Source organism: Triturus cristatus, chromosome 1_1 (assembly GCF_964204655.1).
Source record: "Triturus cristatus chromosome 1_1, aTriCri1.1, whole genome shotgun sequence".
Classification (NCBI taxonomy): domain Eukaryota; kingdom Metazoa; phylum Chordata; class Amphibia; order Caudata; family Salamandridae; genus Triturus; species Triturus cristatus.
The window spans coordinates 590508712-590534509 of record NC_140579.1 but is presented as its reverse complement, the minus strand read 5'-3'; the positions used below and the strand labels follow the sequence as shown (position 1 = coordinate 590534509).

The 25798-nt window shown below is 46.8% G+C and overlaps 1 protein-coding gene across 7 annotated transcripts in view; it reads left to right on the top strand.

Annotated features, from left to right (window-relative positions):
- BLTP3A (bridge-like lipid transfer protein family member 3A) overlaps window positions 1–25798 on the top strand; it is a 1033704-nt gene that overhangs the window by 493464 nt on the left and 514442 nt on the right. The window lies entirely within an intron of this gene.

Genomic DNA, 25798 nt, shown 5'->3' with positions numbered 1-25798 from the left:
CAAACAAATGTCTGAAACCTGTGGTATCTGGGGTCAAACTACAGCTTCAAGACGTACGGAGACTCCATCTAGTTGAAACCTAAGGCCATCATGGAACGCGAGGATGCAAGAAGATGCAGCACCAGGACTCATTCGTTAATTTGTAAAACAAATAAGTGCCAGAGCCCTTGTCAGGAGGCAGCTTGTTAGAGCCCATTTCTTCTGTTGGCGTTGCCTAAATCAGAACAAACTACTAACCCTGAAAGTGGGGAGAGGATGTGGAGTAATAGCCATAGCTGCTGACTTTGGAGAGGGGGAACCAGGTTCGAGTCTCGGTCTTCACTCAATATGCTGTGATTCTGGGCAAATCACTTAATCTTCCTATGCGTACCATAAATGAATGTGTTCTTAACTGGTGCTCATGAAAAGCGCCAATGTTGATGATTAAGTGCCGGTGGTGAGCACCGGAAACCACTGGCTCAAATTAAACAATGCCAGGAGTGCTCCAAGTCTGAAGATCATCCCCAGTCCCACTCCCGGAGTTGATGGAAACGCTCTTGAAGCCAGTCTTCATCACGCTCCAGATCTTCATGTAAGCATAAGAAACATAAGTTGATGTGGAGTTCTGCTCCTTCAAACCATTCTCACTCCCCTGATGAAGCACGTGGATGCACCAACGGTCCTGGTACCATGCCCTCTCCTGAAGTCAGCTTACTTCGGAGATAATTCCGCAGTTGGTTTCAACACAACCCAAGTTTCCAGGGCCATTAGCCACACTTGCTCTGGTGCTCGTTCTGGCCCCACAGAATTGAGAGGCATACCCACCTGGGTTACCGCCAGCGGGTTCTCCCTCTGTGCTAGCGCAACCTTCTGAGTAACTTCTGCCCTCCGCTTCAGTACCGCCACCGCCCTCAGCACCTATATACACTCCTTACCGGCGTAAATCAATGCTGATGCTGACTGTGCCACCCATAGAGGCTGCCCAGATGTCCTGTCCTGTCCTTTCAGTCTGAATTCAACTGACGTCACAACTGAATCCAACCAAGGTTTCTGCCCTCGCCTTGCCACCAGGCAGACACAACTCTTTACATTCTCTTTTTGGAAAAGACTCTGATAACAGTCATGACCAGCGAGTTGAGTTTGCTCACCCTATACCAATGACAATTGGTATGAGGAATTGCAAGATGCTAGAGGCTGGGTACTTCCCCAGAGACAGCCCCTGTCTCCCCCTCAAGCCTGGCCATGGAAGATTCTGCATCTTTGACCTCCACCTTTTCCCTGTAAAGGTAAAAACAAATTCCTGATGGAAGTCCTGCAGCCTGGCCAGACTGCTTCTGCGCCTCTCCTACCTTTTAAAGAGGCCTTCTAGGTGCTTAGGCTAAGCTTTGTACCAGCCCTCCTGTAAACCAGTAAATTGGCAGCCCAGCCTTTTTATTGCAGCACCCTTGCAGCACCCTACTCCTGAGAGCCTCATGGCGCAGGCCTCCACCAAACCGGACCAACACCAACAATTTTCTTAACCCCCCAGACCCAGACACCCCCCCGTCTGAGATTTGAAGCGAGTGGAGACGTTCTGAGAACTCCTATACTTAATGGCTAGTCTGGCCTTAATGTCCTCCTGTTTGCTGGGTCTCTACACTCATGCCATCTGGGACTCTGTAGCACAAGTCCTCCCAGACGTCTTTTGCCCCGTTTTGTCACAGGCCGTACAGGATGGTCATGATGCAGACAAGTTCACAATTCGTTGTGGCTTGAAAACCACTGACTCTGTCGGATGGGCTGTCAGCAACAGTGTTGCCATGTGTGACTACGATGAACTGGGTTCTTGGGCTATGTCCAGTCTTTCCTTATGGACATGCCACTCAATGGAAATTGCTTGTTCGGGGATTAGGCAGAGTCTGCCATTGAACATTTTAAGTAGAGTAGGGCTACAGCTTGCTCTTCATGCCTTTTCATACAGCCGCACCAGCACTTTCAGCATTCCTTTTGTGGCTTTGGACAAAGCATTTCTTACTGCCAGTTTGTCCCTCCCTGCAGGAAACACATCAGTTTTGCGGGAGAGGCCCTGGTGTCTGTGGCCAAGTTCCACTTGCTGCTCAGTCCACGACCTTAGCCCCACCTGCCACACCTCTTTAGTGTGCCCTTACAGAGTCAAGCCACATGGTGACTGGCAGAATTCACCGTTTCTATATGCGTTGGGAACAAATCACATCAGACAGGTGGGCACTTCCGATTGTATGCTAAGGTTATACCATATCCTTCATTTCTTCCCCATTGCACCTCCCACTGTCACCTCAGCAAATGACGGAGGACCATCTCTACATTTTGCATCAGAAAGTGCAAGCCCTTTTGGCCAAAGGAGCTGACAATTGGGTGCCAGTGCCAGAAGCAAAGCGTGGTCGTTATTCCCACTACTTTCTGGTGTCCTAATGCCTTTCTCCGGAAGGAGAAGTTCAAAATGCTCACCCTCGTTTGCCCTCGACTTAGGAGACTGGTTGGTGACGTTGGATCTGCAGGGCGCATATTTCCATATTCCCTTCCTGCTGGCTCTTCATCACTACCTGCAATTGTGGTGGGAGAGGAGTATTTTGAGTTTGCTGTGCGTGCTCCTCTTTGGTCTCACCATTGCCCCTTGGTTGTTCACGAAAGTGATGGCGGTGGTGTCACCACACCTTTGGAGGTCAGGGGTCAGGCTTGACTACTGGCTATTTAGGAAAGGCTTGCCCCAGGCAGTCATCAGGAAATTCCAGACTACGGCAAACCTCCTTTGGGGTTCAATATAATCATGCTGCAGTTGCGCCATTCTGGACACAGTTTAGTTTTGTGCCTTTACACCAGGAAAGAGAGTGCAGGACATTCAGGCTGTGATCTCGATCTTTCATCCTGTCTTGGATTTTAGTGAGGTCGACTCTTAGGTTGTTGGGGCTGATGGCCTCCTGTATCCACCTTATCGAGCACACCATGTGGCATATACGAGCTTTGCAGTGGGATCTAAAGTCCCAGTGGGCCCAAAAACAATGGGACCTCTCTGACCATGTTCAGATTATGTAGGAGACTGCAAATGATCTACAGTGGTGGTTACTTTGCTGCAACTGGACCAGCAGCAGACCCTTTTCCAGTCCTTAACCAGAGCTTATGGTGGTGACCCATTTAGCAGCTTCTGGGCTGGACCACCTAAAAGATGAGGAGATCAGAGGCCTCTGGTTTACATCAGTCTTCTGGGACTGAGGGCCATCTGCATGGTTTCTTTCCATCAAGGGAGGCTGGTACAGGTGCTCACTGATAACACCACTGCCATGTGGAACTGCAACAGAAAAGGTGGGGTGGGGTCACGGGCTGCCTCCAGGAGGCCATGCGCCCCTGGAAATGGCTGGGCTGCCACTGTATTTTCCTGCAGGCAAATCACCTGGCAGGCTCCCAGGACGCCAGGACGGACAAACTTAAGCAATGGCTTCTAGCAGGACACAAGTGGCAGTTACACCCAGAATTAGCGCAAGGCCGTGAATGGAGAGAACCGTGGCTAGATCCATTTGCTACTGCAGAAAATGCGCAGTGTCAGCTCTTCTGTTTGTTGGAGTTTTCAAGGTGTGTCTCGCTCAGAAGAGCGTTTCACCTCGAGTTGGACTTTGGACTCCTGTTTGCCTTTCCACTGATACCACTCTTGCCTGAGTCTTCAAGAAGATCAGGACCGGCCAGGCCCAAATCATCCTAGTGACTCTGGATTGGGCATGGAGAGTTTGGGATCCAGAACTCCTGGGTTTGAGCATATTTCCTCCAATTAGGCTGCCCCTCCAGGAGGACATACTGTTGTAGCGACACGGCAGTGTTCTGCACCCGTTACTTCACAACCTCCACCTTCTTTTTTGGAGATTAAGCGTCGACAGCAGAACACCTTTGACCTTCCCCAGGAAGTGGTTGATGTCATCTTGGCAAGTAGGTGTCCCTCGACGAAAACTCTCTATGCCTGTCTGTCATTGGGATAAAGTTGTGGTGTAGTGCCTCACCAGGATGACCACCACCATGCCAAACTGTCTTGATGTTGTATTATTTGTTTTGTCTCTCACCAGACAAGGCCTTGCTCTGGGCACAGTTAAGGGTTATCTTTTAGGCCTCTCGACCTTCTTATGGTTGCCTAATCAGCCCACCTTGTTTTAATCGCCAGTTGTTTCCCTCGTCTCCATTTTTGATGCCCCAATGGGCTCTCAGTTTTGTCCATACTTATTTAATGTATACTCCATGCAAGCTGCTCCACTGCTGTCCTTTGCATCTTCTCAACATTAAAACTTTGTTCCTGATTGCCATCATCTCTGTACAGCGTGTAAATGAGCTTCAGGTTCTGTTTGATCATACACCACCTTCCCCAATAAGCTTGTTCTGCGAACTAAAGCCTCCTTTCTACAGAAAGTTGTGATGGCTCCACGTCAGTCAAACCATCACTCTTGTGAGGTTCAGTCCTCTGCCTCACCCATTTAAGGAGGAGGCGAGACCCCATCCTGGGGGCCCCAAAAGAGCACTCAGTTTCTACATCGATCGTACTAAAGACCATGGATAATCGTCTCTTTGTGGTGTGTGCTGGAGCGTAAAAAGGTAAACCTGTGCAGAAGCATACCATCTCGCTCTGGATCTTTCTCTGCGCTAAGATCTGCTACACATTGGCAAAGAAGCAGCCTCCAGAAGTAAGGCTTGCACACCCACTCCAGCTGGGCCAAAGCTGCTACCACTGCATTAGCATGCGAAGTCCATGTCGGAGACATATGCCAGGCCGCTATGTGGGTATCCCTCCATATTTTGAAGCAGAACTATTGTCTGGGCAGTCAGGTTTGCCTAGAGGGAATTTTGCCTACATGGTCCTGCAGAACATTTCTGGTTTGAGTCCATTCACAGGCCCACCTCCAAATAGGTGCTGCTTTGGTATCTGTATATTGGTACTGCTTTGATATCTATTCAAAAGGTGAGGAATCTGCTGCCAAAAGTACTTATCAGATGAACAGGTTCTCTCTCAGGGGATCTTCATTGATAATCATTAGCACTGAATAGTCCTGCCCAGGTTCGGGGATCCCAAAGCTGTTCTATCAAAGTCACATCTACTTTTTTTGCAGCCTTAACAACAGGCTATATTGCCAATGTTTATGGAATTTTTTTAAACTTAGGAAGAAAAAAGTTTCATACCCTTAAAAATCTCTTAAACAGGAGTAAAAGTGATCTTTAAAAAACATCCTTCACAAGAGCTTTTACTTCTTTTTAAAGTAAGCTAGGAATCATACAGAGAAATGTAGCCTGTATAGTCTGCAGCATTGAAACAATGTAAATAGGGCACTTTAAGGGCCTCCTGACCTTCAGTGTCCCATCATGCCCAGTAGATGGCAGTTTACTCACTTCTTTTTTCCAGCTCCTGCTGATAGGATCCTGGAGCAGAGCTCTGTCTTTAAGGGTTTTATCCACACAAATCTCATTCTCCGGTTTTCTAAACTGATTCACTCAACGTCCTTTAGGGTGTAAGCATTTTGAGATAATTTCCCGACAGGAAATGTATCTAATTTTTTTGCATAATGCCATCCCTTTTTGTGATCTACTAAGACTGTAGCAGAACAAAGGCAAAAACATACCCTTGCAAGATCTGTATCTTATGTTTGCTAGACTCTCATGACCCCAAGATGTGTCGCCACTACAAGACCCTTTCCAGGCGCACTTTGAGGGAGTGAAAGAAGATTTGCCTCCATGGCCAACTGAAGCACTGCAGACGGCAAGATCCTGGACGCTGACAGCTGAGGAGAGACTGCACTCTCTACCAGTGCTCCTAAATCGCGCTCTGTGGACTCAAGCAGAGTGAGACCCAAAAAGAGAACATCTGGAGGAAGACCTCTTTGTCGTTCGACCTCAAGATGACTTACTACACCTACTTACTCGTCATCAAGAGCTGGTTCGACGTCGAGAACATTTTCGAGGAGGAGGTTACCATCGATGTCGAGGGGGACTTTGATATCGAGACACAATGCAACGTCAGGAACTTAGATACCGAGACATCATACAACTGCCTTGACTAGGACAACGGAGTGGCTTTTACAGATGAAAACATACATTCTTCCTTCAGAGTCTAATTCCGAGTACTATGGGCTTATTGACCATCAAGGCCCACCACTCCAATGACCATTCCGGATTTGCCAACATCACCTCGTGTTCCAGCCAAATGTACTCTTCCTCAGCCTTCTCCACCACCTCCTCCTCCTCAATCAGCGATTCCAGCGGTACCCTCATTGTCCATTTCGCTAGCTAGTCTCTCTGCCGCCACAACCTGCTGAGCAGGTGACACATACACTAAGGCGCCCTGGATCTCGCAGCCATCACTCCAGACCTCAGTCCTATAAGTCAAGGTTGAGATTACATCGTTAACATTTTTCAGTATCTCACAGGCACTCTCATTCATGATGTAGAAGATAATCTACACGCAAATCAGGATCTTCCCAATCTCACCATACATCATCTTCAAGATTGTATTCGCCTGCCTTATCGGATTCTCCTTCACCGAGAATATCACCAATAAATGATATTAACACTTTCCAGGAAGTTCTTATTAGGGGAGTTAACAAACTGAATATAGATTTACCGACTACTATAACATCCACATCAGTAATATTTGAGACACTTCATCAACGGTCTGCATCTAGACCACTACCCCCTTTGGTTTCAGGACTTCTAAAACCAGCTATGATGCTTTTCCTGAGTCCAGCTGCTGTAAAGGCTGCTCCATCACTCCTCTAAAAGAAATACAGACCACCAAACCAAGATCCTTCCTTTCTTCGCACAGAACCAATTCCAGACTCAGTCATTGGTTCAGCAGATTGGAAACTTCATGCCACAGCACCATCTTTTACCGTACGTCTGTATAAGGAGAGCAAGAAACTAGATTCAGTGGACAGAAAGGTCTGTAAAATCACTGCAGTTTCCATAAAAGCTGCTAATGCTACTGCTCTCCCAGGATGCTATGGCAGGTCTCGTTGGGAAACAATTCATGGATAATCTTGCCAGAAATAAGCGTCAGGATTTTCAAGAGATTGTTAAAGGAGGTATGATGGTGTTAAACCAGGTTATCAGTGCTGCAGCAGATTCATCCACTCTAGCTGCGCATGGCTACTGTCATGGTCTGGTTCTTCAGCATTCTTCTTGGATGAGGTTAATGGGTTTGAAACCTCAAGCCCAACATCGTATTCTCAACCTGCCGTTTTCTGGTAACACCTTGTTTGGCTCTAGTGCTGACGATCAGACATCTAGGATGACTTTTGAACTTGACATTCTCAAGGCGGTATTTTGGTAAAAGAGGAGAGAATGTAGGAGACATTTCTATGAGCCCCATTACTGCCACTATTTCCACCAGAGTGTTCAGACCCCTCATTGGTCTACGGGACAACAGCAGCAACAAACATTTCAGCCACCCAGGCATCAGCGACAGCGCTGCCAGTCAAGAGACAGAGGACAGCAATCATCTGCCCAAGCCACTAACACATCGCGTGGCAAACATTGATCCATCTCTTCCCCGCTCTTCCATTGCCTTCTCTGGTAGAGTGAAGCATAACATCTTTCCTGCTAGAGTGATAAAAGATAACCACTGACAAATGAGTTCTGAATAATGTAGAGCATGGATCCTGTCTGATTCCACCACCATCTGTTCCACCTAAGAAACCTTTTTTTCCAACGGAACTGTAATAAGTATCCATCCTTTCGCAGAAACGGTCCCTCCTCATCTGAAAGGAATGGAAACGTAATACTGTTATTTCCTGGTGAAGAAGGGACCCAAAAACGAATACAGACCCATTCTGGACCTCAAAAAAGCAGCAAACAAAAAATGGGTTCACAATTAAGGATGTTGGTTCTCTATCAGATCTGGCCTCAACTCCATCAAGGGGACTGTCTATGCTCGATAGACCTGCGAAACACCTATTCTCACACCCCAATAGCCAAAAAACATACCAAATTATTGAGGTATGAAAAGACCACTTTCAATACAAGGTTCTTTCATTCAGCCTCTTCTGAACTGCAAACTTTCTCCAAATGCATGGCAGTTGTAGCAGCCCACCTCAGGAAAATGAGGGTCTTCGTCTATCCATATCTGGATGATTGCCCCATCAAGGCATCTTCTTATCGGCAAGCAAGCCAACATTATCATTAACCGTCATGTTTCTCTCAACTAGGTCTGCATGTGAATCACTACAAGTCCATCTCAACACTTATTCAATCCCTGCATTACTGGGGTGGAACTATAGACACACTTTTCAGAGGAGAGACTATACTCTATCCTTCAGAAATGTTGCAATCTGAAGAAAGCATTCCATCCAACATTGAGACAAGTCTCTTCTCTCCTAAATTCAATAGCCTTGTACATCTTCCTAGTCCAGCATGTACGTATTTTCATGTGACCTCTCCAACAATGCCTGGAAGATCAATGGTATCAGATCTCAAGAAAATGGGACGACAGAGTGTTTCTGACCACTCATGCACAACAATCGTCAAATGGCGATGCCGCTCAGAGAATCTCCTCAAAGGGATGAATGTTCACCAAGGCATTCCGGATGAAACTATAATGACTGATACCTTCTTGACCGGTTGGGTGCTCATATGGACCATCTTCACATTCAAGGTCTGTGGTCTCTGAGGGCACAATCTTACCACATCAACCTCCTAGAGCTGAGGGCAGTACACTAGCCCTGAAGGCTTTCCTCCCGTCGTTCACAAAATTGTACAGACAGGTAATACAATAACCATTCATTAACTGAACATGGAGGGAGGGACGAGATCCAGACCTCTGTCTGTAGAAGCTCAAACCATCTGAAAGTGGCTCATCTCCAGAGATTTCAAGATTACAGCTGTCCATCTTCAGGGAACCCAGAATGCTCAGGTGGATACTCTCAGCAGTGTTTCAAGAAAATCACAAGTGGGTTCTAAACAACACCATACTTCATAACATCTTCTCAGATTGTGGTTTTCCCCAAATAGATCTTTTTGCAGACAGAGAAAACAAAAATGCCCAGGCTTCGCATCGAGGTTCTACGAACCGGGCACACTGGGAAATGCCCTATGGATCGGTGATGTGTTGGTCAGACAAATTTCTTTCCACCTTGCCGCCGTTTCCCCTCCTGCCTACAATGATCATCAAGTTCTCACTCTCAAAACCCATGATGATTTTCATTGCTCCACAGTGACCTTGACAGTGGTGGTACATGGATCTTGTTCGCTTCTCAGAGTGTCCACACAAGAAGCTGCCATGCAAACCGAATCTTCTGGAGACGTTCGGAGGCCAGATTCAACATCCGAACCTTCCCTCTCTGAAATTGGCTGCATGGTTCCTGAACTCTTACAATATGGCCACGTAAATCTTTCTCAGGAATGCATGGATGTGATAAGAGAAGCTAAGAGATCATCTACTAGGACTTCTTATTCTTTCATTTGGAAGAGGTTCTGCATCTGGTGTTCTCGGAACAATGTCAATCTTCTTACTTTTCAATAAAAGGCTATTCCTTGCTGTTAACATTTTTCTGGATGGTATTAAGAAGATATATTTTCCCTTCTAGAGACCTACTCCTCCATGAGAGGTGAACATTGTCCAGGAGCGGCTGGTGACCTTTCAAAGTGGTGGGGTGAACGAGGTACCCTACCACCTCCAAAAAAACAAAAACTAATTTTCCCTCCCTACAACAGCCAATAAAAACACTCCCTCAGAACCCAAATAAAAACAACCCCTCTCTCCAAAGTAAAACAAAAACAAACTAAAGTACATGCATGACACATTTTATATTAATTAACTAAAATAAAATTGTACTAACTCGCGGGCTCCGCGTCCATCTCGCTGACTTTCGAAGACTGTGGAACGAAGAACCCCCTTAACCAATTCAGATGCTGCTCTCATGCTGCAGGAGAGCAGCGCCAGGATTGAAAGAAGCGGATTGGCCTAATGCTTCTTCAGGCTCTAGAGGCCTGTGCTTGGTTTCTGCCCAACTGTCAAAGACTCCTGGGTGGAGAGCTTCAAAGTGTGCATGTCACTTTGAAGTGCGTGGCCATGACTACCCCAGTACTCCTGCTGCCAATCGGCAGAAGAAGACACACCCTCCTGGTTCGGAGGCAGGCTAGCAGCGCACCTTGGTTAAAAATAAAATGTCAATGAAATCATTTTATTTTTAACACTTCGAGTGGTTCGCCGCGTGCGGGGTGCCAGTGCTCCCCCGCCCTCATAAAGAAACCACTGCTGCCTCTCTCTGCTGATGGGTCCTCCCTTCAAACCCATTCACAAGGCTTCTCTCCAACACCTTTCTTAGAAGGCTTCTTTCTTGGTAGCCAATACTTCAGCTCGCAGAGTTAGAGAGATATAGGCGCTCTGTTCACAGGAACCCGACACAGTATTCCATAGAAACAGGGTAGTGATAAGGACCCATCCTAAATTCCTCCTCAAGGTAGTCCCACATTTCCATTTCAGTCAGTCTATTACTTTACCTACATTTTTTCAAAACATCTCTTCTCCTGCAGAGAGATCTCTCTGCACGCTTGATATTAAAAGGGTTTTGAAGTTCTATCTAGATGTGAAAAAATCCTTAAGATAATCTGAACAACACTCTGTCAGCTATGGTCCTCTACAGACCTGATATGTCACTTCCAAACCGTCCTGATCTAAATGTATTGCCTCCTGTATAATCCTTTATCAAAACCCTATCTGGTAAACCTAGGGCCCCTCCACCAGGGATAAATCAGTTGCTGCTTTGCTAAGGAACATCCCAGTTGCTGAGCTTTGTAAGGCTGAAACGTGGAGATCAGCTCACACCTTTATAAGACACTATTGTCTTGATTCAAATGCTAAGACTGTGGCCCAAGTGGGGCAAGCATCTCTGAAGAATTTTACTTTTCTCCTTTTTAATCTCTTCCTTTTTCGCAATCTTTGAGGGATAAGCTTGCAACTCTATTTAGTGTTTATGATTATCAATGGATATCCCGTGCAAAAGAAGGAATGGTTTCTTACCTGTAATCCTAGTTCTCTTGGAGGGGAATCTTCATTGAAAGCATTAGCAACCCTCCCTCTCCCAGACGGAAGAGATAATACATGTATTCCTCTTTACTACTGATTGGCTCATCATGAAGAACTGAGTGAACTGGCAGCTACTAGACATGATGGGACACTGGAGGTCAGAAGGCCCTTAAAAACACAGTTTTGTCATGGGTCCCAGTTAGGCCTACAGAGAAACAGACCTTTAAAAATTTTTTTTTACATGTACACAGGTTTCTTGCCGAAGTTGCCTTCACTTTCACACAATGACTTTTGCCTCACATTTGCAACCGTGACAGTGCATATTAGTTTCTAGGAAACTATACTTTCTTAAAAAACCTACTTCACAAGAACACTATCTCGATACCGTGACACCTCATGTACAAGGTTAATACATACATTGTGCAAATGTGATTGTTTGTTTCGTACATATGGTGACAGAGCTATATCTATAACACATAAACAATGGCTGCCTGACCAAGATCTTGGTCCAAGGCAAGGATGCATTTTAATATAGATAAATATCCGTTTCCGGGTGTTGGCAGAGGAGCACTTTGCTGTCATTGGCGAGGACTCTACATGTTGATGCTTCGGCCCAGCAGCCTGCTGATATCTCTATGAGGGGTGTCCTGCTCGTGACCACGGCGGAGACTTACATTCTTTCCCTTCAGGTAACGGGGGTTGGATCATCCATTACAGAGATTCTTGGCAGAACACATCCACAAGCCCTAGGCACTTAGTTTAGGAGATGCATAGTAGGAGTACGCCAGATTTCTATGTTGTTTCCTCTGCTTGCATATATACATTGTTTAGCACAACAGGGAACTTTTCATTCTTTTTATTGTCCTTTACTTCTGATAACTTTTATTTGTTATGTCTACTGATAATTGCAGCACCATATATTTTATACAAGAATCGCGTTGTTTCAATAAATATTGAAAACGCCCCACTGTGTATTCCTTGTATATTTCTCTGAGGTAAAGAGAGCTCTAGTGACTGAACAAAAGTTTTCTAGATCTGTTAACACGATTCCTGGGGGATCAGGATTGTCATGTTCAGTGGTTGCCAGAACCATTTTTGCTTATGGTGGCACTGTAAGCTAGCTGGCCTATAGGACGACATATCCTGAGGGGGAGAATGGAATCAGTCTGGCACCTTCCCAACGGTTATACTGTACACAAACGTGCAGTTCCTACCATGGGGTGGAAACTACACAACATGGCATTGCCAACGTTGGTTGGGTTCTTATTTTTATGGATCCCCTGAGTAGTTCAATCGTGCCTTCTCAGGGAAACCTACTTATCTCCTAACCGGAGACGTCTATGGTGGTAGGGAAAATCCTCAACAGCTAAGTAGGTGGCTCTTGCAGGCTGTTCCAGCTTGGACTCTTAAAGGATCCAAATCCCACTGTGTTACCCGCTCTGTAATTCATTTTTAATTATGTCTGGAGACGTAGGAGATCGGGCATTCAACATTGCGGAGAACTGCAGACATGTGGTTAATCAAACTATTCCATCATGGTCTCACATACAGGCATGGAGATGTTACCTTCATGGTTGAGGCACACGAAGCAGTTACGACAGAGGTGTTCTATTCTTGGTTTACATTCCCAGCTGCAGACAATTTTGCACAATTATTTTACACCTACAGTGAGGATGAAATACCAGATAACTATTCCATCTGAAGAGATAGAAATACCTTTAACCTGACAAGAACACATAAATTGGTTTAAAGGCGCCCCCCACACACAACAGCAAATATTAGATTCTGTCCTTTCAGCATTGAGAGAACAACATGGCCTGTCTTAACCGGCTACACACTGCATCCTAATCTTGATCATTTACCAACAGCAGAGGCGCGAACACTATGCAAAGATTGGTAATGATATATAGATGTCTTGCACATTTATGCGTACATTAACACTTAACACTGAGCTGAGTGCTTAAGTTGCACAACCACAATTTTCTGCCCAGGGCATTAGCTCACAAACCCTAAATGCAGTGTTGGGGAAAGTTCCCGTCAGGCGGGTGGTTATTCTTTTCTGGATTACACAAAAAATAAGCCAGCTTGAAGAAATGTTTCCCCATACCGGCCCGCAGGAAAATCACTGAATATTAACTATTTCCTTGTTAATGGGAAAGGCTTCCGCTTTGGAAGACTGCACAACTTGGGGTACAGTGTCTTTGCTGCAGCATGAAGCAGAATTCATGGTACCCCTTTACTGGCTGTTTTACCTGGCATGCTGAAACAGCTACGGAATGAGTATGGGGCCAAACCTGCCATGGACTTGAGGATGAAACTGATGGGCAGTTTTACCGCAGTATCCACCATTATGTTAAACAATATAAAGGGGGAAGCCGCAGCATTGGCTTTATACCAGTGCATATGGGATTTGACTCCTGCACAGCAGGAGTTCAAATTAACTAAAATTATTGAAGAAACCTATGCTAAGCTAGGTAGACATAATTTAGGAGCCAGACCTGGTAAACAGCAATTAAAGAGTAATTTTGAAAAGGATGACTCTAAACAAGCACCCGACTCTTCAAAGAAGAAGTGGGACTATAACAAAAAAGATAAAGACAAGATGAAATCACAAGGTGGGTCTACTCAACAGGATGTCCCTGAAAAACAATATAATCTTCTAAACCATGATATTAGACCGCCTGACTGTTATCAGGCTATTGATACATGTTCATCTCGTTCCTTTCAGGAGCCATCCAATAAATGTTCAGAGAGATGTGGACTGTCAGAGTGCAGATCGGAAGAGCATGTGAAACCGAAGAAGGATATATAACGCTCATCTGACTAAATAATTAAACAGGAAGATAAACCGAAACCTTCTAAGCCTCAATTCAAAAATAAGAAGGTAGCCAGACTGAAGGTCAGGCATGCCCCGGATATTAGGACTCTGCTTCTGAGCGGGGAATGGGCAGGGACGATGCTAGACAGTGTGGCAGAAGTCACAATTGGTTGCCAGAACCTGATGGATTGTCTGGAGCGCTGAGTGAGTATATCACAGTGGTAACACTGGGTTCGAGGCATATGAGCTGCAGATTGTACACTTAGCATAGATCGCCATCTGGTGTTGGGCCCGGATGTTTGCAGTTTGTTTTTCTTCTTGGACAGTCTTTGGAAGTCACGAGTTTGGTGACTCCTCCTTCGGTCCGTACTGCGCATGGGCTTCGGCTCCATCCTCAGATTGTTTTTTTCCGCCATCGGGCTCGGATGTGATACTTCGTGCTCCGGCTTCGAACTTCTACGGTTCCAGCCTCGACGGAAAATCCTCGATTCTTCGAGTTCCTTCATCATCTTCATCTCTCGAAGCGGCACTTTCTCCATCCTGTTCATCGACACCGGCCTTCGGGCCCTCCGCGACTCCGGTCCCGGCCGATGGAAAGGACTCCGTTCAAAAAGTGCCCAAAATGTGGGTCTAAATTTCCCCACACCGACCTCCATCAGGTGTGTAACCTTTGCCTCTCTCCGGAACACGAGGCTAGAGACTGCCCCGCCTGCAAGTCTTTTCGATCGAAGAAGACCATCCGAGATCGAAGAGCTCGACGCACCATGGCGCACTCATCCTCTGCAGCTCCACCGGACATCTTCGGAGACGACGCCGAAGCTTCGGGGCAAACACACACCGAACAGGAGGAAGACGTCGTCAGCGCTTCCGAGGCCGACGACTCCGATGTGGAGGACATTACACCAGCGCAGCGGGCCGTGAGTAATATGCCCCCTCCTACCCCCACGCCGAAAACCAAAGAGACTCAGGTTACTCCCTCGCCTGCCGGCCTGGGCAAAACCAAAACCAAAACTTCGATCACCCCACCTTCGGGCCCGGTGTCGAAGCTCCCAAAGTCTCATGGCAGCTCGGGATCGAGCCAGCCGACACCCGGTGCCGAAAAACAGCATCCGGCACCGAAGACTGCAAAATCCAGCTCGACTCCGAAACCACCGGTGCCGAAGCCTGGACACTCGGTGCCGACCAAACACAAACACAAATCTGTCGGCACCGATGCTCCGGCGCCGAAACATCATTCGACGCCGAAACACCCAGAGACCTCAAAAAAGCATGGCGCACACAGACCATCGAAACCCCCGGTTCCGAAATCACCGGTGCCGACAGACGACTCGACACCATTGGCTCTGTTTACACCAGACCCTTTACAAAAGACTTTGTCCAAAGATCCTAAGACTGGGCTTTTGACTTTAACTACCAAGAAAAGACGCCTTGATGCTCCGGCTCCTCCTCCTCCACCCAAAAGGAAGGACTCTGCTACTTCTCCCCTCAGAGTGCCCTCCCCACTACCGCCTCCCCTACCCCCTCCACCTCCTCCACCACCTCCACCTCACAGGTCTCCGCCACCTGTACCTCACTACGATCCGACCCCATCCCCAGATCCGGATGATGGGGATCCGGACAATTACCCGGCGGACGCCCCAATGGATCCCACTCCACCAGGGACCCCAGATCCATGGGAGGATTACAATAACCCTGATATACCCAATGTACCTCAGGACGACTTATACCCATCAAGACCGTCTCCTCCAGAGGACTCCTTAGGGTTTCACCATTTAGTGCAGAGAGCAGCACACTACCATGGGGTGGACATGCACAGTGAACCAGTAGAAGAAGACTTCCTACTGGATACATTTGATATACAAGACAAATCCACTTCCATTTTACCCATGCTTAAGGGTGTCACCAAGCACGCTACAGAGGTGTTCAAAGACCCTGTCAGAGCCAGAGTACTGAACCCTAGAATAGAGAAGAAGTATAAGGCGGCACCCACAGACCCTGCTTACATCAAGGGCCCTGCTCCCCTAGATTCCCTAGTTGTCTCCACAGCTAGAAAGCGGGCTAACTCCCAATCCTCAGGAGATGCCCCACCGCCAGACAAAGAATCTAAACTTCTGGACGCGTCTGGTAAACGCACCGCCTCCCAAGCTGCGAACATGTGGCGCATTGCAAACACACAAGCACTGCTTGCGCGATATGATAGAGCACACTATGACGAACTAGAGGCTCTTATGCAGCACCTTCCAGAAAAATACAAGCACAAGGCTCATGACCTGATACAGGAGGGTAAACTAATTACAAACACCTCCATTAAGTGTGCCCTCGATGCAGCCGACACTGCTTCTAGGGCCATAAATACCAGTGTCCTGCTTCGTCGCCACGCCTGGCTCAGGATCTCAGGTTTCAAGCCTGAAGTCCAGGCATCCATACTCAATCACCCCTTTGACCAGGAAACACTCTTTGGGCCAAAGGTAGACGAAGCGCTCGAAAAGATAAAGAAAGACACAGACACAGCAAAGTCTATGGGGGCACTCCAAACACAAGCCTCCAAACGTTCCTTTCGACGCTCGTCCTTTCGTGGCACAGGCAGAGGCTCCTCCACCGACAACGCCTCTACCTCCTACAAGTCCCCTCCTCAAAATACCTTTTCAAAGGGCAATCAGAGAGGTGGTTACAGGGGTAACAACAATAAGGGCAGGGGCAAAACCAACAACACCCGTTCTGCCACCCCCCCCGCACAATGACTCCCCTCCGCTCCCCCAGACCATTCCACTCCGGTCGGGGGCAGACTACAAAACTTTATCCACGTATGGGAGTCCATAACATCGGACAAATGGGTAACCCAAATCATTCGGTCAGGGTACTGTCTCGAACTAACATCTACCCCACTCAATATCCCACCAAGGCACCGTCCAATGTCTCAAGAACATTCCACACTGCTCAAACAAGAGGTACTCTCACTCCTCCAAAAACACGCTATAGAGCAGGTCCCCGTCAATCAACAAAATCTAGGGGTCTACTCCCTATATTTCTTAATACCAAAGAAAGACGGGACCCTCAGACCCATTCTCGACCTCCGGCCTCTAAATGCCTACATACACTCAGACCATTTTCACATGGTCACCCTACAGCAAGTCCTCCCACTCCTCTGCCAGGGAGACTTTCTCACAACCTTGGATCTGAAAGACGCATACTTTCACATTCCAATACACCCCTCTCACAGGAAATACCTCAGGTTTGTGGTGGATGGGCAACATTACCAATTCACGGTTCTCCCCTTCGGGGTCACCACCGCACCGCGGGTGTTTACCAAATGCCTAGCAGTAGTAGCAGCACACCTCAGACGTCAACACATTCACGTCTTCCCTTACCTGGACGACTAGCTGATAAAAGCCGCGTCCTACGACCAATGTGTGCAGCATACAAACAGCACCATCCAACTGCTCCACCAGCTAGGCTTCACGGTGAACTACCAAAAGTCCCACCTCATACCATCTCACACAAAGCAATATCTCGGGGCCACTATAGACACCTCCAAGGGTATTGCCTATCCAAACTCAGCCAGAATCACAAGCATTCAAGCCTTACGCAAAACATTCCTTCCTCAACACTCTCTTCCAGCAAGAGTGTTTATGAAGCTCATAGGAATGATGGCGTCTTGCATCTTCATAGTGCCCCATGCAAGACTCCACATGCGTCCACTTCAAGAGTGCCTAGCACAACAGTGGAACCAGGCCCAGGGTCAGCTGACGGATCTGGTGTTGGTGGACGGCCGCACACATCACTCTCTGCAGTGGTGGAACACCACAAACCTTTCCAAAGGGCGGCCGTTCCTGGACCCGGTTCCTCAGGTGATTCTAACAGCGGACGCATCGCTCTCCGGCTGGGGAGCGCACCTCCTACACCTCACCATGCAAGGTCTATGGACGCCACAACAAAAATCGCTCCACATCAACCACCTGGAGCTCTTGGCGATCTTTCTAGCCCTAAAATCTTTCCAAAAACAGATTTCGGGCAAAGCAGTCCTCATTCGCACAGACAATATGACTGCGATGTATTATATACAAAAACAGGGGGGGACACACTCTCCCCAGCTCTCCCGCTTAGCCCAGAGCATATGGAGATGGGCAATTCCCCAAAACATCTTTCTCCTGGCACAGCACGTTCCAGGCGTACAAAACACCATGGCAGATCTGCTCAGCAGACAAACACAACAACTACACGAATGGGAACTGCATCCACAAGTTCTTCACCCATTCTTCCAACAGTGGGGGCATCCTCAGATAGACCTCTTCGCCACCCACGAAAACAAAAAATGCCCAAGCTTCGCCGCCAGATACCCACACCCATTGTCCAAGGGCAATGCGATATGGATGAACTGGTCAGGCAGATTTGCATACGCCTTTCCACCTCTCCCACTAATTCCATTAGTGGTCAGGAAGCTACAACAGCACTCCCTCACACTCATTCTGGTAGCTCCGACGTGGGCCAGGCAGCCGTGGTACACCACGCTACTACAACTGTCAGTGGTACCACATCAAAAATTGCATCTATCCCCATGCCTCCTAACCCAGAACCATGGAGAAATCAGGCACCCGGACCCAGCTCAGCTCAACCTGGCGATCTGGCTCCTGAAATCCTAGAATTCGGATACCTTAACCTTCCCCCTGATTGCATGAACATCATCATGGAAGCCAGACGCCCTACCACTAGAGCATGCTATGCCGCAAAGTGGAAAAGATTCGTAATTTACTGCCGTAACAATACAATCAACCCTCTAGATGCATCCATACAGCACATAATATGCTATCTGCTCCATCTTCATAGGTGTAACCTGGCATATTCATCCATACGCCTACACCTAGCAGCGATCGCTGCCTATCTACAAAACAGGCAGCATTTATCACTCTTCAGAGTGCCCGCTATTAAAGCCTTCATGGAAGGCCTTAAACGAGTAATTCCTCCCAGGGCACCACCTTCCCCTGTATGGAATCTAAATTTGGTTCTTACACGTCTAATGGGTCCGCCCTTCGAACCAATGCACAAATGTGAGCTACAGTTTCTCACCTGGAAAACAGCTTTCCTTGTAGCTATCACTTCCCTTAGAAGGGTTGGTGAAATACAGGCGTTCACCATACAGGAACCCTACATACAAATGCATCACAGCAAGGTCATACTTCGCACAAATCCGAAGTTTCTGCCCAAAGTCATTTCCCCCTTCCACCTCAATCAATCAGTGGAATTACCTGTCTTCTTTTCGCAACCCCAATCTGTTGCAGAAAGGGCCTTACACACGCTGGATGTAAAAAGGGCGTTACTATACTACATACAAAGAACGCAACCCTTCAGGAAGACTAAACAATTGTTCGTTTCCTTCTCTCCACCACATAAAGGCAACCCCGTTTCAAAATCAGGGATAGCTAGGTGGATTGTAAAATGCATACAAATTTGCTATCAAAAGGCAAAGAGAACATTATCTGTTCCCCCTAAAGCCCACTCTACAAGAAAGTTAGGGGCTTCTATGGCTTTTCTAGGGAATATACCCTTAGATGACATCTGCAAGGCAGCCACATGGTCTACACCGCACACCTTCACAAAACACTACTGTGTAGATGTGCATTCCAAGCAGCAAGCTAGGGTGGGCCAGGCTGTACTAAAGACACTTTTTCAAACAGCTGCAACGGATACCGGTGGTCGCCGCTAGGGTTGGGTACTGCTATATAATCTATGCTAAGTGTACAATCTGCAGCTCATATGCCTCGAACGGAATATGCTACTTACCAGTATGCATCTGTTCTTGGCATGTAGAGCTGCAGAGTTGTACACGCCCACCCGCCTCCCCGGCTACCTGTATCCGTTCCAGTACATCTTATTTAGATACAACACATGGGTTTCTCACTGTTATTACTACGCTCCATCATTTCCCTGTTGGCGAAAAACAATCTGAGGATGGAGCCGAAGCCCATGCGCAGTACGGACCGAAGGAGGAGTCACCAAACTCGTGACTTCCAAAGACTGTCCAAGAAGAAAAACAAACTGCAAACATCCGGGCCCAACACCAGATGGCGATCTATGCTAAGTGTACAACTCTGCAGCTCTACATGCCAAGAACAGATGCATACTGGTAAGTAGCATATTCCATACTAGGGTGAGTGTCCCACATCATTTATACGAGATAACAACTCCGGTTGGAGGGGGACATACGCAGGTTCATTAATGTTCTCTTTTGAGAGGGCTTCTCACAGTTATGACATTCTTTAGGCTGAAAACGATTGGCAATCCTGATTTCGTAATGGATTGCCCGAATGGAGAAACATTAATTTTGCTTGCTTTTGCTAACCTCATTCCAGAATCAGTTAAACATTAGTTCGCCAAGAAATGGGCATTAGCACGAGCTCCTGCGCTATACCGCATTCATGTGGTGTGGGATGACTGTTCCCCTTATCCTGAGATCCCATTGAGAACGACCCAACAACCTCAGCGGCAATACACAATTAAATACAAAGCTAAAAAAACAAGTTAGGGAAATCCTAGAACAATTTGGATACCAAGGTGTAATAGAAAGTTACACCTCATCTATGAATAATCCTTTGTTTCCAGTAATGGACCCAGACCATTCATATTGTCTAGTATTAGACTACAGACACTAAAACACAGCTACTCGTACATTTGCAGTACAGAATACACACAGTGCCACACTAATATACAACATTGTGCGGAAGAAATACAAATCAACACTTGATATTTCAAATGGATTTTTCTGCCAGAATTTAGTGCCTGGAAGCAGACATCTGACCGCATTTTCAGCACCAGGCTCTCAGAGGCAATTCTGTTGATTGCCCTCACGGGTATAAGAATAGGCGAACAGGCTGCTTTTCAGCCAGAGTAACAGAGCTACTACAAAACTTTGATGACCGGGCATTGTCCTATGTCGCTGACCTATATCTGTTGGATGATGACCTCATGGAATACTAGACAAGAGTAGATTGCATAATTCAAGGATTTGCTCACATAGGCTACAAATTCAATTAAAAAAAAATAAAACATTGCCCACCTCAATGTCCTTTTTCTGGGATATGAGCTGTTAAGTGAAGGTAAAAGCCTTGCAACACACTTACTAGAGAAATGTGTGCTGCTTCAAACTCCTCAACACCATTGAAATGTCTACAATCCATATTGGGATTCCTAGATCTTGGCTGAACATATATTCCAGATTAAGCAGAACAGGTAAAAACATTCTACGATTTGATACGTCCAGACTTCTCAATCACACAGTGGACACAGGAGAGCACACACATTTTACGTTCCATACAAGCTGACATGATAACTTCCGTACATTTACACACGTGTGAATACCATAAACCTGGTGATTCGCTTCATCGCGGGGGCATCAGGATACACTTAAGTCCCTTTCAATGAAGGTGACAAAGTACCAATTGCATATAATTTGCATTTATACATTAATGCTGAAATGAGTTTTACACCCACTGAAAAACTCCTGACAGCAATGCAGACTGCTGTGGGGATAGAGCGAGCCCTGGCTCAGGGTAAGCGCATAATTGTTGTGACCCCGGTGCTGACTTTAGAGGCCGTCACAAAAGCAAGCTTTCCAAACGACAAAGCTTTACATCCACAATGGATACAATGGGCTAACTCACTCACCGCAATTGATACAGACTACAGATTTGATTTTACTTAAACATTTAGGTGCAGGAGGACCAAAGAGGTGGAGGGTGGCGAGTTCCATTCGTGCCCGAAAGTTAAGGGGATACAAACTCCCTACTAAATATACAACAACCAGTGGACTATCCTCCTCCTAAGGGTGGCAGTATTGGTAGGAAAGGAAAATTAGTTACACCTCCGCTCCACCACAATCAGTGGCGGGAAAAAGGAAAAAACGATTTTATCATACAACCCTCACCCACTCTAGTAGTGGCATGCTTCATCATCTGGTTCACACCTGACTCCTAAAGGTCAGGGTGGGCTCAACCGTGTTCCAGGGAGCTCTTTGAAGAATTTTGTTTTTGTGGAGTTATATACTATTAAATAAAAACTCCCCATCCACCCCAAGGTATCCCTTGACCAGCCAAGGAGAGCGGTGCGCCAAATAGATTTCGCTGAGGGCAGGGACCATTGATGATAGTTTGACAACAGGGCCTACTCCTTGATGAGTATAATTGACCTATTTTGAGGGTACTACCAACACAGCAAGTACACCACTTTTTACTGTATGCAGAGATATACCTTTGCATGCCTCGCATGATCTGTATATCATCACAGTAGTGTGTCACTGGGGGAACCACCCTGAGGACTGCCCAGGACCTCTTTGAGGCCAGTAGTGTAGGGCAGAAACATGTCCGCGTTTTAACACTAGGGTCATAGGACCACAATATCCTGCTTGCCCTGTGTAAATATATTTATTTATTAAGGGGTGGATGAGAAATGTTATTTGCAACATGAGGGTCTGACCTCTGCACATGCGGGGTGACTGCTACAATTTTATTATTGCACCAGCGCTATTGATGGCTAGGTCTTTACAAACAGAGCAAAGTCTTTGTCCTTAAATGCGACATCTGCCAGCAGATGAAGGGTTCCACCATAGCACGTCCACCCCAAACACCTCTACTGATTTTTAAACAAGCCTCTGGCTTGTGTTTACCTAGAGCACTGCAGCCTTCTTTCATCATATGGGGCTTACAAGTACATCTTGGTAGCAGTTGATTCCTGCTCTGGATTCCTGTGGCCAAACTGTTATAAAGGATCTGAGAGTCTTTACTGTGACTTAAGCAGTTGGCACATTACTTTCCGGCCAGGGTCCAGCGTTCATCTCTAGGGCTTACAAAGGGGCCATTGGAAGTTTGGGTGGGACCCTTCGTTTGTTATCTCCATAACATCCTAGGTAAATGCGGTTCTGGAGAGGAAAAACCATGACTTAAAGCAGTCTTTAACGGTGAGGGTACTAGGCTCAGATCGCAGTTGGGTCCATCACCTATATTGGGTCCAGAGAGCACTCAATAAAATGTCGAGAAAATCCCTGGGTGGTCGGGCTCCCTATGAAATCCTGTTTGGGATAAAGATGTGGGCCCCAGACCTCGGCAATCCCATCACTGTGGCGGCAGTAACACCATTTGATATCAATGGCTGTTTTACTGGAATAGAACAACTTCCAGGACGTACACTGCCACTTTAGAAGTGAAGGTCGTCCCGGCGAAGCCTAGCTGGATCCCAAAGGTTGGGTATCTGGTCAGGGAAAAGATTGAGGACAAGAAAAGGTTTGGGCCATCCTACAGAGGGCCTGTACCTGTCCGGACTGTTGAAGGTACCAGAACCGTACATCTTCCACCCCTTGCCGGTCGCAAAGACAAGCAATTTGTCTCCATTGAACTGATCAAACCACACTATGTGGCCGATTCTCAACAGTAAGCCACATGGGCTCCTGGGTAGCTACCTGCCTCCTTTTGCTGCTGTTTATGCAGCTCAGATGGAAGCCTTGATATCTCAAGATGGTTTGTAGTCCTCTGTATGTGCTGCTATTAGCGCTTGGATGCCTTCGGGTAGCTACGCGCTTAAGAAATGCTATATTCATTCATTCAAGATGCACCCACTCTACCACGAGAGACACCTTTAAACAACAATGAAGTTTATCTTCTACCTGTTGCAACTACAACAACTGTACAATCAACTAGTACAGAAACACAAATTTTGATCTGGAAACCAGACAAGAATAAAGTCTATATAAATGTACCACAGATCAAGTCAATTCCCAGATCTACAAACCCAGCTGAGCTGCCAAAAATAGATCGGACGGCCTCTGGTTATTTCATCGACTTTGATGATTTCTCATCGGGTTCAACTGATCCACCACCACTTCTCCCTTATAGGCTGAAAGCGCCTGTTTTCTATCTTTGGCTGAAAAAGACATATTTTGTTTCTCTATGGATACATCTTTGGATTACAATTGCGTTACTTTTCCTAGTCCTTTTGATTAGTTTTATGACCGTCTTTTTCCTGCTTCAGAATGGACATTTCCTCCCAGAATGCACAGCAGTACACCTGATGAACTTGGTTCTGAAAACATATTCGTCGTCACACTGAGAACAAAGAGACCTTTCACAGGTGAACATTTCAGCTGTTCCAGTTCCCGATGGGATCGTTTGATATAGGGCCTGTAGGAAAGCAGGTTCTGCTTTTATGGTTACCCCCACTTTTTGCCAGGTGCTAAGCTGTTTTTGACTAGTCTGACTGGGATCCTGCTAATCAGGACCCCAGTCTATCTGCTTTCTCCCTTAAATATATATGTTCAGTACTTGGGTACATCCCAGATTGGATACTAGGGTACCCTTATCAGGCCCTAGTATATGGCACTAAGATACCTAGGGCAGAGGTCCCCCATGGGCTTAAGCACACATTATGCGACCCATGGGAGACCATTCAAAATGGAACTACAGCCCTGCCTTTGCAGCCTGTGTAAGCTGATGCTACACCACTTAGTGAAAACATAGGTTGCCTATTTCTAGGGTCACTGCACTTAAAACCTATAAGTCACCCCATAGCAGGCCTTTGCAGTCCTGAAGGCTGTGTGCTTGGTTCTAAGTGTGAGGTTGTCTCTGCATGAGCAGGATACCCCAACAGCCTACGGAGTCTATTTTCCCGGGTTCTAAATGAAGCAGCCATATACTATATATAAAAGGGATTACCTGGAGTTTTGGTGGATTTTTGAACTCGAACCCCCTGGCCTCTTCTCAAAAGCGCTCCCTGAAATACTGTAGAGCCCACCCTGGGCTTTAGGAACCAGGGTGAACCCGATGATGAAGCATAACACTATTCGAGTGTGTGAGGGTTACTATACAAAGAGGTATTGCTCCCAGTTTTGGTAGTAGCATATGATTAGACCCTCTTTAATAGAGAAATGTGCCTATATCTAACATACCAGCTTCCATTGAGCGGGGTACTTCTTATTGAGTATTATTTGGGAGGACATATCCCTTCCCCTTGTTCAGCTTCACTTGTGTGGAAGTACCTATTCACCCTTCAGGCCTTTGGCGGTATTGTGTACAGCACATTTGGTGTCTGTGAGAAGGTGGCCTGGTATATGCTGTCCACTAATTAAAGAGGGCACCTTGTACCAGTCCAAACAACCCTTATTGATGATTAGGTTACAGACAACCTTTATTGAAAGCTATCCTAGTGGTAGCTATGGAGAGCAGCCTTCAGGCTAAGTCTCGAAGGAATGTAAAGCAGCCTGGTTTACCAGATTATAGCCTCTTGAATGACCAAATGAAAGGAGAACCACATAAGGTATATGTATAAAATATCCCCGGGGGACACCAAACCATATATTAAAGTGGTGTATCAACCACGACTTGACTAGACACAGTGCCTAGAGCACGTAGAATCGCTGGGACTCCAAGGAACCACCCAAGGTGGTGACACAGGGGACCCACGGGGGACGCGTGCAGTGTGAGAACACAGCCGCGAGCTCCGTACAATCCTATGGGAAAGTCGCGGTTGGAATTTTAAAGCTTAAGGACACTTAGGACAGGAATTTTAGCAAACCCTTTGAAACTTAGAAGGTTCTAAGGCCAGCACCTACTTGAGCACCAGAGTACTCGTGTTACTTCACCCAGGGAAGCCGGGTGTCAAATGGTGTCGGGAATCTTCAATGTTCTCAATGGCGTGATGCTGCGAAGTGCTGCTGCTGTAAAGAGGAAAAGTGTCCGGTGTGATCCAAGCCTGGATCGAAGCTGAGAAGAACCTGAAAGCAGAGGGGACAGAGTCTGGGTCACTTTCCAGTGACCAGGGGCACGATAGACGAATGCCCACCGATGTCGGGTGTTTCAGGTGCGAAGAGGTGAAGCTTGGCTCTGCAGCCACGGGGACCAGGAGACATCGACGACGACCAAAGTCCGCAGGCAAGCTGTCCCACGAAGGATGTCGAGTGCTGGGGGATCAGTGCCCGGATTGGAGACCAACAAGCCTTGGCAACTGCAATCCACGCG